The sequence below is a fragment of the Sminthopsis crassicaudata genome, chromosome 4, assembly GCF_048593235.1.
Source record: "Sminthopsis crassicaudata isolate SCR6 chromosome 4, ASM4859323v1, whole genome shotgun sequence".
Classification (NCBI taxonomy): domain Eukaryota; kingdom Metazoa; phylum Chordata; class Mammalia; order Dasyuromorphia; family Dasyuridae; genus Sminthopsis; species Sminthopsis crassicaudata.
Genome location: NC_133620.1, coordinates 74,722,998 through 74,741,850, shown reverse-complemented (window position 1 = coordinate 74,741,850; position 18,853 = coordinate 74,722,998). Strand labels below are relative to the sequence as shown.

General features: G+C 36.0%; 1 pseudogene; it reads right to left on the bottom strand.

Moving 5' to 3' along the window:
- Nucleotides 1-550: 550 nt before the first annotated feature.
- The window catches only part of LOC141565498 (glyceraldehyde-3-phosphate dehydrogenase pseudogene), a 104,563-nt pseudogene continuing 86,260 nt past the window's right edge, over nucleotides 551-18,853 (bottom strand).

Genomic DNA, 18,853 nt, shown 5'->3' with positions numbered 1-18,853 from the left:
AAGGAAAATTGAGTTATCTCTTAGTAGCTGGTTCAAATTAACTTCTTCACATTGCTGTTACATATGATACTCGATTTCCAAACTCATGCCATATGCTTAGAATGCACTCTCTGTCTCCACCTCAATGTTGTTCAAATATGTTTTACATAATTTTTAAAAATCTGCCTAATTATCCCTCCCTCCAAAACTACCTTCTACTAAATGGTTGTATATATTTGTATTTATTATTTTTATATTTATCCTGTATATCAATATCTATCTAAAGAGAACGAGGTATTATTTCCTCCATTAAATACAAGTTCTTTGTAAATATCAATTAATTAATTCTTTATGTAAATACTTCCAACATCTAACATAGTGCCTGGCACATAGTAGGTGCTTCAAAATGACTGCTGATTAATCAATTCCCAAGGGAAAAGACTGTAATTTACTTTATCCCTGAATCCATAATATCAATTATAGTTCTTTGTGAATAATATTTGTGAATAAATCTTTGTTGAATTGAATTAGTGAGCTCAGAATCTGTGATTCCTGACCATCTACCCCATAGTTTTCTTTTTTTTTTTTTTTTTTTTTCACTGAAATAAGATGACTTTATTGATGGTACACAATATAGGACACTCTAGGCTTCTCCCCCTTACTACAGGGGTGACTGTAGGACAATGTTGTGAATGGGGCATGGAATCCTCAGTATATGAACATAGGTTAGGGATGTGGGCTCCCCAGTGGTGGAACAACTTTTTTTGGCTGGCGATGAAGATCCATGGCTTCCAACTTTACTCCTTGGAGGCCATGTAGACCATGAAGTCCACTACACGGTTGCTATAACCATACTCATTGTCATACCAGGAAATGAGCTTGACAAAATGGTCATTGAGGGCAATGCCAGCGCCAGCATCAAAGGTGGAAGAGTGGGTGTTGCTGTTGAAGTCATAGGATACAACCTGGTCCTCTATGTAGCCCAAGATGCCTTTCAAGGGTCCTTCTGATGCTTGCTTCACCACTTTCTTGATGTCATCATATTTGGCAGGTTTCTCCAGGCGGCAGGTCAGATCCACAACGGATACGTTGGGAGTAGGAACTCGGAAAGCCATGCCTGTGAGCTTTCCATTCAGCTCAGGGATGACCTTGCCTACAGCCTTAGCAGCGCCAGTGGAAGCAGGGATGATGTTCTGAGCAGCACCACGCCCATCACGCCACAGCTTGCCGGAGGGGCCGTCAACTGTCTTCTGAGTAGCAGTGATGGCATGAACTGTGGTCATGAGTCCTTCCACAATGCCAAAGTTGTCATGAATGACTTTGGCCAAGGGGGCCAAGCAGTTGGTAGTGCAGGAGGCATTGCTGACAATCTTAAGGGAATTATCGTATTTCTCATGGTTCACTCCCATCACAAACATGGGGGCATCAGCAGAAGGTGCAGAAATGATGACACGCTTAGCTCCACCCTTCAAGTGAGCCCCGGCCTTCTCCATGGTGGTAAACACGCCAGTGGACTCCACAACATATTCGGCTCCAGCATCTCCCCATTTAATGTTGGTGGGATCCTGCTCCTGGAAGATGGTAATGGCCTTTCCATTGATCACCAGCTTTCCATTCTCAGCCTTGACAGTGCCATTGAACTTGCCATGGGTGGAATCATATTGGAACATATAAACCATGTAATTAAGGTCAATGAAGGAGTCATTGATGGCCACAATGTCTACTCCGCTAGAGCAGAAGGCAGCACGGGTCACCAGGCATCCGATACGGCCAAATCCATTGACTCCGACCTTCACCATCTTGTCTCAGGGATGTTCGCAAAGCAGTGGATCCTGGCAGCGAGCTTGGAAGAGGAGCTGAGAGCCTACCCCATAGTTTTCAATAAAGACAGACGTGTTTTCTCATTTTCCATAATATAGCAACTTTATTCAAAATAGACTTAAAATGGGTTCCAAATGGTAAGTCTGACAGAAAACTTCAGAAATACCATAAATGGAATCTTGTGTTTCTCCATGCCCACTGACTTTACTTGGCTTCTTCCACAGGGCTAGTTTGAGTGAATATCCATTGCACTGTTGATAAATAAAGAACAAATATGTTTCTTTAAGGCATACTTACATAGGAAACATTCTCCAAAACATATTTTTCATGCAACACTTGAAAACAGAGGAGTGAAAAGTACCAAGAACTGTTTGAAGACAGATGAATCACTTTCAGATTTTACCTGCCACTCGCATTATCTTCCAGGTAAATGTATGTATGTCAGTAGACAATGCAGCTCATACCCAGAATAGCGTGAGCCTGTCATTGAGTGCCCCAAATAATTATTCCAGAAATGACTTCTTTCAGAAGGACAAATTAGCCCATCAGTGCAGTGACAGTGTCATGAGGCTGTCGGATAATGTCTTTTTTAGCATTTTCTTGCTGATGTCTAGTGTCATAAAGTTATAAATTAAAATGACACAAGTCACTGAGAGATAGGAATCATTTTCTAAGGACTTTCTCTAGTTCTAATTGAGACTTGGAGATGAACTCACATAGATATATGGCAAAAAAAAGTTTAAGTTGATAATGCATTTCTCCGAAGTAAGAGATTCTTTGGATGGATTCTCTGAATGGGATCAGTACTCTTATACTGGTCACTAATGTGAAAGTCACACATAGTGTACTCTGGGATTGGCTAAAAATTACAAAAAGCATTTATTAAGCATCTATAGCTTAAGAATAAAATAGTAAAAAAAAAAAAAAAAAAAAAAAAAAAAAAAAAAAACCTCCCTTGAGGAGCTTTCATTTTCCTGGAAACACACACACACACACACACACACACACACACACACACATATCATGTACACACCTAAGTAAACACAATACACATACATACAGTAAATATGAAGTAATTTAGTATGAGGAGAATGGAGAGAACACTAACCACTGCTTGTGAGTGGGTAGGTGGGGACAGAAAAGAAATGTTTCACATAGGAAGATAACTGAGTATTCTAAGAAAAAGGGAGGGAAGGAAAATATTCCAAGCATAACAGACAATATGTACAATTTATACTTGAGAGCTAGTGCTAGAAAGGAACTCAAGGAACATTCTTTCTATTTCCTTCCCCCTTCATTTTATAAATTAGGAAAATAAGGTGGAGGGAAATTAATTGGCATGTCAAACATCACCTGGGAAATAAATAAGAGGGAAAGGATTTGAATTCAGAGCTTATGACTCCAAATTCAATGTTTTATCCCCTTATTCTATCATGTACTTTAAAGTTTACAAAGTGCTTTTCCTGACAATATCTATGATGTAGATATTGATTATATATATCAGATCTTGCTAAGATAGCTAATTCAAACATTATTTCCATTTTCTAGATTAAGAAATTGAGGCTCTAGAGTAGTAATGGGTAATGACTTGCCTATGGTCATGGAAATATTAAAAAGGTTTTGAACTTAGGTTTTTGAGTTAGCCCTGAGCCAAGCCCATTTTTACAAGGTGTCTCTTTTCTGCTACATAGACAAGGTTCAGCCCCTATTGGTTCTTTTTAAGGTTTAGCATTAAAAAGATGCCATTTCATCTTGACACAGAGAAGCATCTCTCTTTATAACATAGAGCCTTTATCTTCCCCATGCCTTCCTTCTTTATTTCCCAGGCTTTTCTTCTGTTATCTCCTATTTATCCTGTATTTGAACAGCCCTCATTAGATTGTAAGTTCATTGAGGACAGAGACTATCTTTTGCCTCTTTCTGTATCCCCAGTGCTAAGGCATAGTGTCTGGTACATAATAGGCACTTAATAAATATTACTTGATTGACAGATTGATAGAAAAGTAATCAAAAACTTGTAGAATGCTAAGTTTGGAAAGGGTTTTAGACATCACTTTGATATTAAACTGAGAAAATTGACACTCAGAAAATCATAACCTGTTTATTCTAGAAGTAAATGTGTCACTACCATACAAAAGTCAAGAGACAGTCACTTAAAGACCAAAATCAGCCTGATTTCTTAGCTCAGACAATTCTCCATATTGAGAAGTTTAAGAGAAATTTAATTTAAATTCCCATCTCTTCAGTTGCTTTTCCATTTTTCTTGCTAGGATGAGAAATTTTTTGGTTTAATAACAAAGGGAAAAAAAAGTACAAGAGGAAGAAACGTACAGGATTCTTCAAGCATATAACTTCAAACTTTGTGGCAAAGCAAAAGGCTCCTGGGAGGGCACAGCAATCCACACAGCCCTATGAGGCATGGCTCTATTCAGGAATGGGGCAGCTCTTTCGAAGGCAGACATCAGGCAAATGATGGGAAAAAAGAGACTTGTGATTCACAGATCCAAAGAACAAACTTCATAGGTATAGAGTAGAAAAGACAGATGGTAGCTCATCAGTGAATACAATCCTCATAGTCAGCTGTGTCATCCTCATTAAAAAGGAAAAAAAAAAGAAAAGAAAAACAATCATCCACCGTTCCATTAAAAAAAAAAAAATGAAGTGGAAAGGAAAAATGAGGTAATGGGAAGAGAAGGAGGGGAAAAAGAAAAGAGGAAAAGAGAAGCTAACAAGGCAGAAATGAGGAAATCAAAGAAAGAAAAGAGCAGAAAGAGAGAGGAGCAAAGAAATGGAAGGTCGGAGTATGTGCTCTCTGTATTGTTTCACCCTAATATAGTTATATAGCAACTAAATCCTGACATTTAGCTTTTGAGTTTTGTCAGAGAAAGCAATGAAAATTCTCAGGAGTTTTATTGCTAGACAAAAATACAAATTAAGAGGTGTAACTCTAAACTAATTAAGCTTCAATTAATGTTTTTAAATTTCTGGATGGGAAAGAGTTAAAGAAATGAAAAGGAAGTTGGGTTGGCCTGTAATGTGCTGTTGTCTCCAGAAGCTGCCCATTGGTCTCTGGGAAAAGATCTGCTGTGTCAACTCAAATCTCTTAGACAGATTCTTCTTCCTGTAGAGAGACGACTTCCCTTCCTGCAGAGAGCAGCCTCAAGTCTCGTCCAGACAAAACTCTCCCTTTCCTCCAGAGCTGCCCTCTTTTATCCTCCCAGAGAATGGGCATGGGATAATGCAAGGGCTTCTGGGAAAAATTACTTCAACCAATGAACTTGCTCCTCCTAAGCATGCAAGCTCTTCCCCAGGAATTCACAAGTAAAACTCCCAGTAAAGGCCGGAACTAGAGAATTGTCAAGTACCAACTTAGCACTTAGTAAGAACCTAATATCTCATTATCTCATTAGCACTTAGTAAGAACCTAACATTGGCCATGAAGGATTTTCATGAGATGGAAAAAAAAAAGGATATGCATTCAAAATAAAATTAATATAAACTAAATTAACATCAGTTTTGGATAAACATTTGGTTTTCACATTTCATTTTATCTTAATGGAGTTATCATTAAAAATGTTTGAAGGCAGTGGAACATAAGGATTATGTATCTCCTTGCCTATCTCTAAATGAGATGCCCATGTAGCTAATGTGAAAAGTCCAAGTTTTGATAAAACAAAAGGAGAGTTTACTTCTAGTTAATTATATGACCATGGAGATGTAAAATCCAATTCAATTCAAGCTGGCAGATATCCTTCAATCCGGGAATGGCTGAACAAATTGTGGTACATGAAGGTAATGGAATAATGTTGTTCTATAAAAAATGATGAACAAGCTGATTATAGCGAGGTCTGGAAAGATTTATGTGAACTGATGTTGAGTAAAACTAGGCAGAACTAGGTATACATTCCACATAATAATAGCAAGAATGTGTGATGATCAACTATGAAAAGCTTGGTTCAGTGATCCAAAGGAATCCCAATAGATTTTGGTCAGAAAATGCCATCTGCAACTAGAGAAAGAACTAAAGAGACTGAATGTAAATCAGCACGTTCTATGTTCACTTTTTTTTTTCTGTGTTTTTTTTTTCCCATGGTTTTTCACATTTGCTTTGATTTTTCTCTCCCAACATAATTCATAAAACAATGTGTATTAAAAATAAACTAGATTTAAATCCCCTCCAAAAAATAAAATAGAGTAAATAGGAAAAAATCCAAGCTGGCTTTTTTTGGAGGAAAAGGTACAAAAATTCTAGAAGAATAAAGTTGTAGCATAAATATATTTTATATCCTGAGTATTTGGTCACCAAACTGAAGAAACTTTCTGTTGATTGGTAGGATACTTGAGGAGACTGGGGCAATTTGATGGGCTAAACAAAAAAGCAGCAATCACCTGTGTGTGTGAAATATTTTTTAAAAGCTGACCCATCTTGGTTCAAGTACAGTTCTGACTTGCATTTTTAGAGACACAACTTATATCCATTGGATTCAATCAATTTCCCCAAGAAAAGCCATATTGATTTTTTTTTTTTTTCAGTAAATTTGATGACCAAACTCATATTGGTCACATCAGTCACAGTTGGATACACTATAATTTGACTCTAACATACTGATATCATTTTGGTCCTCTTTGAGAATTAAGGATAATCAACCAACCATTTAACAGATAAGGAAACAGAGGCTGAGCAATGTGAAATGATGTAACTTCAGAAACTCACTATAAAATGGAAATAATAATAATAATATATGCCTCATAATAATACCTAATAACAATAAATACCTTACAGGATTGGCATAAGCACAGCTTTAGCTATTATTATTATTGAGTGGTCTGACACAAGAAAGCCCTGTTCTCATCAAGAATGACCTGTTGGGGCAGCTAGGTGGTGCAGTGGAGAGAGCACCAGCCCTGAAGTCAGGAGCTGGTTCAAATCTGACCTCAGACACTTAACATTTCCTAGCTGTGTGGCCCTGGGCAAGTCACAACTCAATTGTCTCAGGGGCAAAAAAAAAAACAAGAATGACCTGTTAACAGTTAATAGGTATTATTATCCACTGGCTGTAAAGCTTAAATACTTAAATGCTAAGATTCAGATCCAGTAGACTCAAGAAACTATCCCTCCCCCAATTCACTGTTTTTCTTTCAACTGAAAATGGAAAAAAAAAAAAAAAAAAAAAAGACCTTTACAAATGACCTTGATTCAGTAAAGAGCCTCAAACAACCTATTCCTTAATGCCTTAACTATGACCTGGGCTGATATGCCTCAAGCACCTCATGGCCTTGAGAGAGGTCCTTGGAGAAGGGTTCTGTATAAACAGCAAACATTGCAAATAAGGAGATAAAGGAGGAAAGATATAGCACAATCTGTACCTTTGCACCTGCCAAGTCCCCGCCTACTGCCTCTAACTTTCCTGATTGAAAGTTGCAAGAGCTATATTTGTTTATAGCTCAAAATGACTTTTGTGCTGTGCAAATGCAAATGAACACATGTTGCTCCTGAGAAGCAGAGCATAGCTCTGCCAAAGGACATTGGCGGTCGGTCAGGTACTCCAATCTGATCATTTGATAGAGTGGTAAACAGAGAAGTAAAAGCATATCGTCCAAGGTTACTGAGTAGGATCGAAACTCATGCCTTCTGACTCCAAAACCAGTGTTCTTGACCAGAGGTGGCAAAAGTGACCATATATCTGGCACCGTCCCCCAGTGTATCTCAAATCAGATTAAAATATTATCTGGAAATATCTAACAAAATAAATAAAAATACAGTAGAACATAGATAATGTTCACTTGTGGTTTTCTAAGTAAATGCAGCCTCTGGGAACCTTGTGTATGGTTTTATGTCCCCCATTTCTGTTTGCTTTTGGCATACTACCTTTAATTCTACAATCCTTCAACTTAAAGGCTCAATATTGCTGATGGGAATCTGAAAGGGAAACTGAAGCTCCAGACCCCCCAAAAAATAACTTTCTACTCTGTGGTGACCTAGAAGCCAATTAAGTACCTCTGTTAAGTACCACTAATTTACCTTTCTATAGAGTTCAGTTGACACCACCCAAGTTTTCTATAGAGCTGAATTAAAGCTAAGTACCCCTACTTAACTTTCAATAGAACTGAATTCACGTTAAGTACCTCCACTTAAGCTCTATACAATTTGAACTATCACTAATCAAACTTTCTATAGCCTTACTGAAGCCTATTCAAACCCAATAGCTCTGTATTGTCTCAAATCATATATATGAGGGTGGGAAGAATGGGCGGGTGGGCAGAATGGACAGAACTCTAATTCCAACAAAGAGTTCTGCTCCATTTGAGATCTCTTGATGATTTATAATAAACTTTTACTTCTACTTTTACTTATAATTTAGTAAATTCTTTTACTTCACCCGAGCCTTGTCTCATCAAAAGCCTGCACATCCCCGACATTACCTACCCAAATAAACTACCTTCCTGGCATTGCAGGGTACCCTAAAAGAGCATAAAATTTTCACTAGAAACCTATTGATTTTCATAGTAATCAAGGCTTAAAGGAACTCATCACTGAGGTTTTTTGCTTGAGAGCACAATATTGAAACTTGGAAAACATATAAGAACCATAACAGTAAAATGGTAATTCAAGTCATGTAACTTTGTATCTTTGATTCAAAACATTGTATTCAAAATGTAAGAATAATGCATTTTAGGGGGCAGCTAAGTAGTGCAGTGGATAGAGCACCAGCCCTTAAATCAGGAGGTCCTGAGTTCAAATGTAATCTCAGATACGTAACACTTCCTAGCTGTGTTAGGGCAAGTCACTTAACCCCAATTGCCTCAGCAAAAAAACAAACAAACAAACAAAAAAGAATGAGAGGAAACAGGGCAGCTAAGTAGCGCAGTGTTTAGAAAACCCGCAGTGCAGTCTGGAGGACCTGAGTTTAAATTTGATCTAAAATATTTAACACTTCCTGGTTGTATGACCCTAGTTAAGTTACTCAACCAAAAGGAAGGAAGGAAGGAAGGAAGGAAGGAAGGAAGGAAGGAAGGAAGGAAGGAAGGAAGGAAGGAAGGAAGGAAGGAAGGAAGGAAGGAAGGAAGGAAGGAAGGAAGGAAGGAAGGAAGGGAGGAAGGGAGGGAGGGAGGGAGGGAGGGAGGGAGGGAGGGAGGGAGGGAGGAAGGGAGGAAGGAAGGAAGGAAGGAAGGAAGGAAGGAAGGAAGGAAGAAGGAAGGAAGGGAGGAAGGAAGGAAGGGAGGGAGGGAGGGAGGGAGGGAGGGAGGGAGGGAGGGAGGGAGGGAGGGAGGAAGGGAGGAAGGAAGGAAGGAAGGAAGGAAGGAAGGAAGGAAGGAAGGAAGGAAGGAAGGAAGGAAGGAAGGAAGGAAGGAAGGAAGGGAGGGAGGGAAAGTAAAGAGGCAAAGACAAGATTCAAAAGTGTCTCATTGCTTACTGTTTCTAATTCTACAGTCTTTAGTTTCTTGCTATAAACAGCCTATTGTACCTCCACAGCATCAATCCCATCAATCCACAGCTTGAAAAAGTCTGCTAGTTCTAGTTCTAACCCTGTCAACAGAATGTGCAAAACCCATATAATTTGTCCACTCTGTAGAAAGAGTAACAGTTAGTGCAGTACTTGGGAAAATGAGTCAGTACTATTAAATAAATAAGCAATGTTTCACAGGCCGAAGTATCATTATGCAAACAAAAACAAAAGGGTCAGCCTTGGAGTCAGGAAAACCTTATCTCTGAAACTGACCAGCAATATGACCAAAGACCAGGAAATAAGCATTTATTAAATACTCACTGTATGCCCAGAACCATGCATTAATGCTAAAAATACAAAGAAAGATCCCTTTCCCTAAAAAAACAAAAACAAATTATCAAAATGTATTTCCTATCCCCAGGGTCCTCACAATCTAATAGTTACGAGCATGCAGGCAATTATTTACAAAGATATCTACAGTATAATTTGGAGATAATCAAAAGAAAGAAAGCCTTGGAATTAGGGGAGAACCGGAAAGGCTTCTCTTTGTCATTTTAACTGAATCTTGAAAGTTGCCAGTTAAGCCTGGAGGCTGAGATGAGGAGAGATAGAATTCCAATGGTCAGACATTTAACCTTTTAGTTTCCCCAAGCAACTTTCTAAGAATGTAAGTTACAGACATGTTCTCTAGTTGCATGGGATGTTCTTCACACAGATGAAATCACTTGTTTTTTTCAAAATACTTTAAATAGCATAGTCTAATATAGGTGTGGCCTGCTTTAAGACAACCCAATATTTTATTTATTTATCTATTTATTTTGCTGAGGCAAGTGGGATTAAGTGATTTGCCGAAGGTCACACAGAACTAGGAAGTGTTAAGTGCCTTGAGATCACATTTGAACTCAGGTCCTCCTGACTTCAGGGCTGGTATTCTATCCACTGGGTGACCTAGTTGCTCCAACCCAATATTTTAAACACGAACTTACATTAGGTTGTAACTTTTCATAACATAAAAGAATTCTTTAATGTGCCCAAGAAGTCACTAAAACATTCCTTTACCAAGAGGGTTCCATTTCATGTAGTAAAAATAAAATGTGATTTTTGGAAATTCAGATTATATCATATTCTTGGGAATACAAAGCAGAATTCTATAGTTTCTTCAACAGGTTCAATAAAACTTAGTTTTCACCTCTCTAAAGAAATTACCTGTGATCTACCACCCTGGGAAAAAGAGATATGAGTCCATTCTGCCTAGAAAGGATCCCTAACTCCTGCACTATCTGAATTGGGGAGTTGCTTGTGTAAGTATTCTTAGTACTGAGGGGAAAGAAAAAAATTTTAAAACTATGAATTGTAGAATTATAAAATCATAAAATAGTAACAACAAAAGGGGCTCTAAAACTCCTCCAACCCAACCTCTTCATTTTGGAACTAAGGAGGCCTAGGCCCAGAGAGAGTGAAATAAATGTCTATACTTGCTATCAAATATGGATATTTCATTTGTCTGTGCTGGAGAATAGGGACATTTTTAGTTTTATTTTGAAACAAGAAGGAATCTACACACACACACACACACACATACACACACACACACACACACACACACACACACACAGAATTCTTTGTGTTATATACAGCAGCCCATTTTTTTAAAAAGGGCAAAAAAAGAATTTGTTCTACTTTGATTTTTTATTTTACTGTGAGATCGGGGGAAAAAATGTGTATGCTCACCAAAGTGACTACATTTTGTCTTTGACATGTAGTTCCAGAAGCAGAGATGGAAGGCAAGTGTAATCAAACCTCAGGTACCAGAAAATACAGGCTGAAAGCAGATAAAACTCTGGGACTCTGAGTATTTTTCTCTCATCTGCCCTTTGCTCTGAAATAGATTCACAATTAAGCTCAGGTCCTTCAACCCCAATTCATTCACCTAAAAGGAAACAAGAACCTCACATTTCTAGGTACACTTGTCATGATAGTAATCATGAGACAACACACAACTGAGCTATAATTTTCTCAGAGTGAAGAAATACTTGGTTGAGAACTCTCTCCACTAAAACACATATTTTATATGTACCTTGGTAGAGAATTCCAAAGCAATTGGTGCTGCTACATAGAAACTATTTAAGTAGTCCAGCTTAACACAGCTAGGAAGTATTAATAATTAATAACTAATAATAATAATAATATCTGAACACCTTTTAAAGAGTTGAGAATGAGAGAATAAAAACATAATTTTTTATATACTAACAGATTCATTAATCTCTATACTATATGTATAAACCTCAGAAGATTCTTGCGATTTCAGCAAATAAACTGTTTTGAAACCAGAGCATTCATAGACAAAACTATTACCTATAATCGTCTGGATATAACATTAATCACAAAAAAAATAACATTTTTAATATCTTTGGCCATACAAAATACTAATAACCTCCAAATTAAATGGAATAGAAAAATTCAAAATAGAAAGTATCTCAAAAGTCTTAGTGAATTTAAAATTTTTCAAATTATTATAATTACATTAATTGTGAGAAAATCTATTTAAAGACATAACAAAAAAAGTAATACTGTGTGAGAACATGAAGAAGCACATATGAATCCTATTCTTCTGCCTACTACTGATGTTGTTCCAAAAATGCTTTGGAATAGTCTACCTAACACAAACCTTCATATAAATATTTACTTTCAATTATGAGAAATTCATATTTTTTCCTACTTGAGCTCATAACACAATAAGAATGACATGATAGCAACTTATCCCAGGACCATTTCTATCTGAGCTATTAAATATAAAGATGAGAAAAAAAAATCAACAACAACAATAATAATAACTCCAGTAAATATTTACATAATATGTTAAGGTGCTTTTTACAGCACATTACAAAGTGTTTTATAAATACTATCTAATTGTCCCCTTACAGCAATGCTGGAAAGTAATTGCTATTGCTATTTCTTATTGTAAAGATAAGGATTGTGGTTATTTATCCCTCATTCTCAAAGAAGACCAAGATCAGGGAGCTGATGCCTTGACCTGCCAGTAAATTAGATTTAAGTAAAAGAGGTCTATACAAAATCATCAGTTTCACTTTCTCTCCCAGAACTATCTGGGTCCAGTGGTAAGATAAAGATCAGGATGACTAGAGATGGAGCTAATAGATAAGGAAATTGAGGCAGGAATGGAGGTTAAATGAGTTATTCTAAGTTATATACCTAATAAGTGTCTGAATCAGAATCTGCACTCAAGGTCTGACTCTGACTATCCACTATACCACCTGGCTAGCTAGTAACAATTACAACAAAAACTAACATAATATGTAGTGCAAAAACATTTTAAAGTTTGTGAAGCCTTAAGTATATAATCTCACTTAAACTACTTACAAAAGACTAAGCTGTATAGTTTTCATCTTTACAGTTGGTGAAAGCATAGAACTTATTTTAAAGGACAATTAATCTTCTAAAACAAAGAATGCTATATAACTACAATATATGTGTATATATATATATATGTATGTATATATATACATATATATACTTATATATATATATATAGGGTTAGGGAAAAACCTCTCCAGGCTTTCTGTAGGACAATAGAGGCAATGTTTTGTTGTTGTGATTGTTGTTTTTAATCATTGTACACTTCCTTGCTTTATCCCACAAAAAAAGATCAATTAATCATTGCAGCTTCAGATATTTTTTAAATTAAGTTGAGCTAAATTATATTTTAAAGCATCCTATAAATTTCATCAACTTTCCTATTCTTACCATGACAATGGTGCCCATATCTGACCATTTAAGAAGTCTGTTACCAGTGCCAAATACAGCTTTTCAATTCTCAATTCAAATTCTTATACACTGAAACCTTGTTTGAAGATTATGCTTAGATGTTGATTGAATTTTCCAGCTTCTAAAGCTCACTGAATTCTTTCATTTAATGAAAAATAAAGTACAATCTCAAAAAAAATAATTTTTTTATTCTTATTTCAAAGGAACAGAGTAATTTTGAATTAAATATTTTCCTTAGGAAATGATTGTCTGGCATGGTAATGTGTACCTAGGAGGCATTTACTAAATGTAAGGTAGGTGATGATGCTTGAAAGGTTTCAAAGAAAGCAGTATAAGTATTTTCTGAAAACTTTACAGGGTGTTGGGTATTTTATATATCTGATTTTATTTCATTCACAAAAAATAAACCTTTAGTTCTACTTTATGGGAAAGTATCTTATTTTGTGCTATCTTCAGGCAGGAACATGTTACCTTTTTGGCTTTATCCCCTGCACTCTGAAATAAGCATTTAATGAAATGATTATGAGATAACATATTTAGAACTGAAAGCCATCTTAGAAGATATAAAGAGAAACTGGCCACTGAGCCCAGGCCTTTTGGCCATAGAAAGAATGTTAGCACTACAATTCCCCACAAGGAAAAGGTTAGACTCCCTGCTTCTGGGGAAGTCATGATGACATGTAATATAAATGTCCTGGAGATTTCTGGAGAATACATAGCAAATCTGCAACTTGATCTGATCTGTAAACTGTAATAGCTGCTTCTTTGAATGCATATAGTTGCAAAACTTGAATTTTACCTTTGAAAGGAATTAATCAGCCTTTTGTCTTGGTTGACTACTTTCCTTCAGCTTACCTTCTCTGGTTTTGATTTTCACCTTCATGTGATTTCTTGATGGTACCTGGTGAGAGACAATATTATAAAGGGAGAGACCTTGAGCCCTCTCTTTCCAAGGTAATCATGTAGCCCTACAAATAAAGGTCTCAGCTCTTTGACTCAGTATTAGCTCTTTTATGTTAGGTGAAGGGAATTGCAAACTATGACCTTGTGAGTTTTGAAAGGTTAGGAGAACAAGTCACGTTGAGAAGTTTCAAAGAGAGCAGCATAAGTACTTTCTGAAAACTTTGCTGAATTTAGGAGGCTAGATTCAGGAGTCTAGGAGTTCAGTTTATGCCAGGTGATATAGTGAGCCTAATACTCATGCTCCAGCAAGGAGTGACTTTTGAGCCCTGTCCAGCAATAGCTAAGACAAGAATATACTTAGCAATGATGCCATATTTATACATAAACTTGGTGGAACTGATGCTATGTAGATATTGAATCATCTGACCTCACCGTCCCCAAAAAATAGGTGACTGCCCCTCCCCCAAGACGATAAAGAGAATGTCTATATTTCTATTCCAGTTCTATCTTCAAAGTAAATATCCCTTTGTAGTACCCAATTAGTGTTCATTAGCCAAGTAGAATGTCTAATAGTGGGGGAAAATAACCTTAGACTGAGTGAGGCTCAAGCCATTTATTGCATCATAGAAGAAACCTCTCAACCCTTCAGACGTATAGCCCTAGAACCACCAAAAAATGTAGTTGGACTGGTTTGGGGATAATGTGCAAGAAAATACACATTAAAAATTAATCTAGTCCATCTTCCTCATTTTGTACGTGAGGAAGTCTAGGACCATAGGGGTTAAAATACTTAACCCAGAGTCACACTGGTAGCAAAGCTGTGATGAGAAAAGCAAACTATTTGTTCAGATCTGGTTTTCTAAGACTAATTCAAATATATCTTTTTATTTAATTTCCAAATTTTTCCATTAACAGTTTAATTTAGGTTTGTAGGGCACATTACCTTGGAATAGCATCTTGATCTCCTTTTCTTCAAGGAACACACTATCCATATCCTTCTTTAATTTCTAACGGGTAAGGAATAGTCTCGTATAGATGAAGTTTCCTTTTCTCTATATTTAAGGGTCTCTCTCTTTACTCATTTGCAGAATTTACTTGTCATTGAAACTTAATCACTATGCATGTTGGAAGGTGCATTTTTTTGTTTGTTTGTTTTATTCTGTTTTGAGTTTTTTTGCAGGCAATTTTTTGTATTTTTCAATTGGTACTTTGTTTTCTGTGTTCAAAAATTCTGAGAAGTATTTTTTCTTGTATTATTTCTTTGTGTAAAGTTTGTTTTTGTACTTATGTCTTCAAAATCATTCTATTTTTTATGGAAATCAGATTTTCTTCTAGCATTATTGTTTTTTGTTTCTCTTCTTTCAGATTGTTTTACATTTCTGTGAGTTTGAATTCTCAATAATTTATTCTCTTATTTATTTCTCTAGTGAGATGTACCATTGTGGATTCATATTTTTCTATTCTGCCAATTATTTCTGTTGTATGGATCATAGACTCTGCTTTCACAATTCTTATTTCTCTTTTAAATAATCTGGAAACATCCGGATGCACTCCTATGATCTCTTGGGAATGTACAGGATCCTTTGCCTCATCAGATAATGATTCATTTTTCTTTGTTTTATAATGTATATTCACAAAAACCTGAACTCATTTACTTGATCTGGAGGCCATATTCCCTTCTGCTATGAATATCTTCCATTTTGATTTATCTGATGATGCTCAAGAATATTAACTGAGCTTCCTCCTTTTTGAGAGCTTTGTTAATTTCAATTGTTTTCCTTATATTTTCCTACTGTTCACTTTCTGACTCCTTCTCCTTTCCCTATAGTTTCTCTGAGGTCTGGACCTCAAAGCCATGTCAGTCTCATACCAGATTGGACAATTCATATTTTATCCACCTCAATCTCAAATAATTTATTGGAGGACAGAAATGGCCCCAGATGGATGTTGGAGCCTTTGTTTCAGTCAGAAATATGCTAGACTCTGCTAGTTACTTCTATCCTTCAGTTCTCTACATAAGAATTAAAGCAGAGAACTGTAGTCCCAACCATAATATGCTTCTGTATTTTGGTTTTCTATTACACTAGGAGGAGAGGATAGTAGAGTTTTGTTATATTGCAATATCTGATTTGGCTTTGTGCAGCCCTGCCAGAGTATGATAAATTGTTAAGAAAGGGATACGGAGTGTGTGCTTTCTTAGAGGTTGGGACTAAATGTCTCTGCTGTTAGTCCATTTGTTTTTTACCTCATTGAAGTTGTTAGTATCTTAGACTATGGAGATAAATGAAATTGCTTTATTCTTTGTTTATAATTCCTATATTTGGAGGCTGTGAGGATCACAGAAAATTTCAAACTTCCATATTGTCACATAACCCAGAAGTCTCATAAATCTGTCATTGAACCTGTCTTTTTATGCTTTCTACTCATCCGTGTTGAAATGAAATTTTTATGTCTTTGTCAAAATTATCACAAGTGATAGGCAAAATTCTTGACTTTTTTTTTTTTCCAAACTACCAACTTGCTATAGAACTCTCAAGGATCTCTCCAAAAAGTCAAGGGGAACTATGAAATACTCAAAAGAAAAAAGTGATTTAATTACATTGAAAGAGAAAGAAAAAAGATGATAAACCAGACTGCCACTCTATGGGATTCCAAGGGTAATGAAATTTTAGAAACCATGTCATTTCACAAAAACTTACTGACTGACCTAAGATTTGCCTTGAAAATCCAGCTTAAAATTGCTGCTATTGGGCTTATATCCCAAAGAAATACTAAAGAGGGGAAAGGGACCTGTATGTGCCAAAATGTTTGTGGCAGCTCTTTTCATAGTGGCTAGAAACTGGAAGATGAATGGATGTCCATCAATTGGAGAATGGTTGGGTAAATTATAGTATACGAAGGTTATGGAATATTATTGCTCTGTAAGAAATGACCAGCAGGAGGAATTCAGAAAGGGTTGGAGAGACTTACATCAACTGATGCTGAGTGAAATGAATAGAACCAGAAGATCGCTGTACACTTCAACAACAATGTTATATGAAGATGTATTCTGATGGAAGTGGAAATCTTCAACATAAAGAAGATCCAACTCACTTCCAGTTGATCAATGATGGACAGCAATAACTACACCCAGAGAAGGAACACTGGGAAGTGAATGTAAATTGTTAGCACTACTGTCTATCTACCCAGGTTACTTATACCTTCGGAATCTAATACTTAATGTGCAACAAGAAAATTGGATTTACACACATATATTGTATCTAGGTTGTACTGTAACACATGTAAAATGTATGGGATTGCCTGTCATCAAGGGGAGGGAATAGAGGGAGGGAGGGGAAAATTTAGAAAAATGAATACAAGGGATAATGTTATAAAAAAATTAATCATACATATATACTGTCAAAAAAATTTTATAATTATAAAGTTTAAAAAAAAAGAAAATCCAGCTTAAAATGTACACTGAATCATAGATTTAGAGGTAGAAAGTATTTTGGATGCTTTACAATTCAAACTCCTTATTGTACAGATGATTCAGCTTAAGACTCAGTGAGAGTAGATGACTTCCAGTTAGTCAAGTGCCAAAGGCAGGAATGGATCTCGTCTTCCTGACTCCAAGTCCAGTGTACCAACTATGTTACATGACTTAAATATAGTTTTTTGTGATTCTTAATTGTTAAAATTAATTATTAATTGTTCTGTTTTGACTTAGACCTAAAAAAAGTTTTCCTCCTCCTCCATCATCAGCTTGACACCCAGATGAGTGAGACTTGAGCAGAAACTCAAAGCAATTGGTAGTGTGAACTCTAGAGTCCAGAACAAAGTCAGTAGTCTTGATACACTTTTCCCTGGTCAGGAGAGGCTACATTTACAGTATTGTGTTCCATGCAGGGTGGTGTATTTTAGGAAACAAATCAGAAGTTTCCAGAGTTTCAACGGTGAAAGGATAGTGATAGGATATGAAACTATTCCATAAATGACTAGGTTGAAGGAACCAGGGATGTTTAACTGAGGAAAAGATGGATTAGACCACTGTAAATCTTAAAACCCTATGTAAATGTGAATTCCTATAGTAATTAATTACTAGTCTTATTGCTTAAGGGAAGCATAATAAGCAGTTTTCAAAGAACTGAAGAGTGGAAGGGAGAATTAAATCTGTCATGATTGGTCCCACAAGTAGTACCAGTGGGAAAATGGCATATAGAAGTAGAGAATTATCCCCTGATAATTAAAAACTATCAAGCAATGTAAGAAGCTACATTTTAAAATTATTTTATTTTTAATTTATGGGATAAAACAAGCAAATGAAACTGCAAATATATGCATTTTTTATATTCCTTTTAAATATATAATAATGTTATCATGCAAATTTCTTTGGCTAGATTAGTAGAAGAGGAAATAAAGTATCATGATAGACCTATTAAAAAAAATAAATTGGACAGACCATGAGTTTCCTAATTAAAAAAGCACCAGGGCCAGGTTAATTTACAAATAAATTCTATCAAGAAATCACAATATTAAACAAATTATTTGCAATAATAGGCAATGAAGGGATCCTCCAAAACTCCTTTTATGAAAGAAATATGATACAGATAACTAAGAGGATACATTTTAAAATAGACCATTCCCCATCACTGATGGTCATGAAGGAAAAGACTAATGCTGGTTGAGTACCTGGATATGTCAAGAGATATTTCAAGCAGGGACTAGATGATGATGATGATAATGATGATGATGATGATATATTGATAGAACATTCTAAAGTTTTCAAAGCACTTGGATCATTTATCTCATGGGATCCTCCCAATAATCCACTATTATTATTCCTATTTTACAAAAGAGGAAACTGAGGTTGAAGAGGTTAAATGATTTTCCCAAGATCATAGCTAATATATAACTATATATAATTATACTCAGGT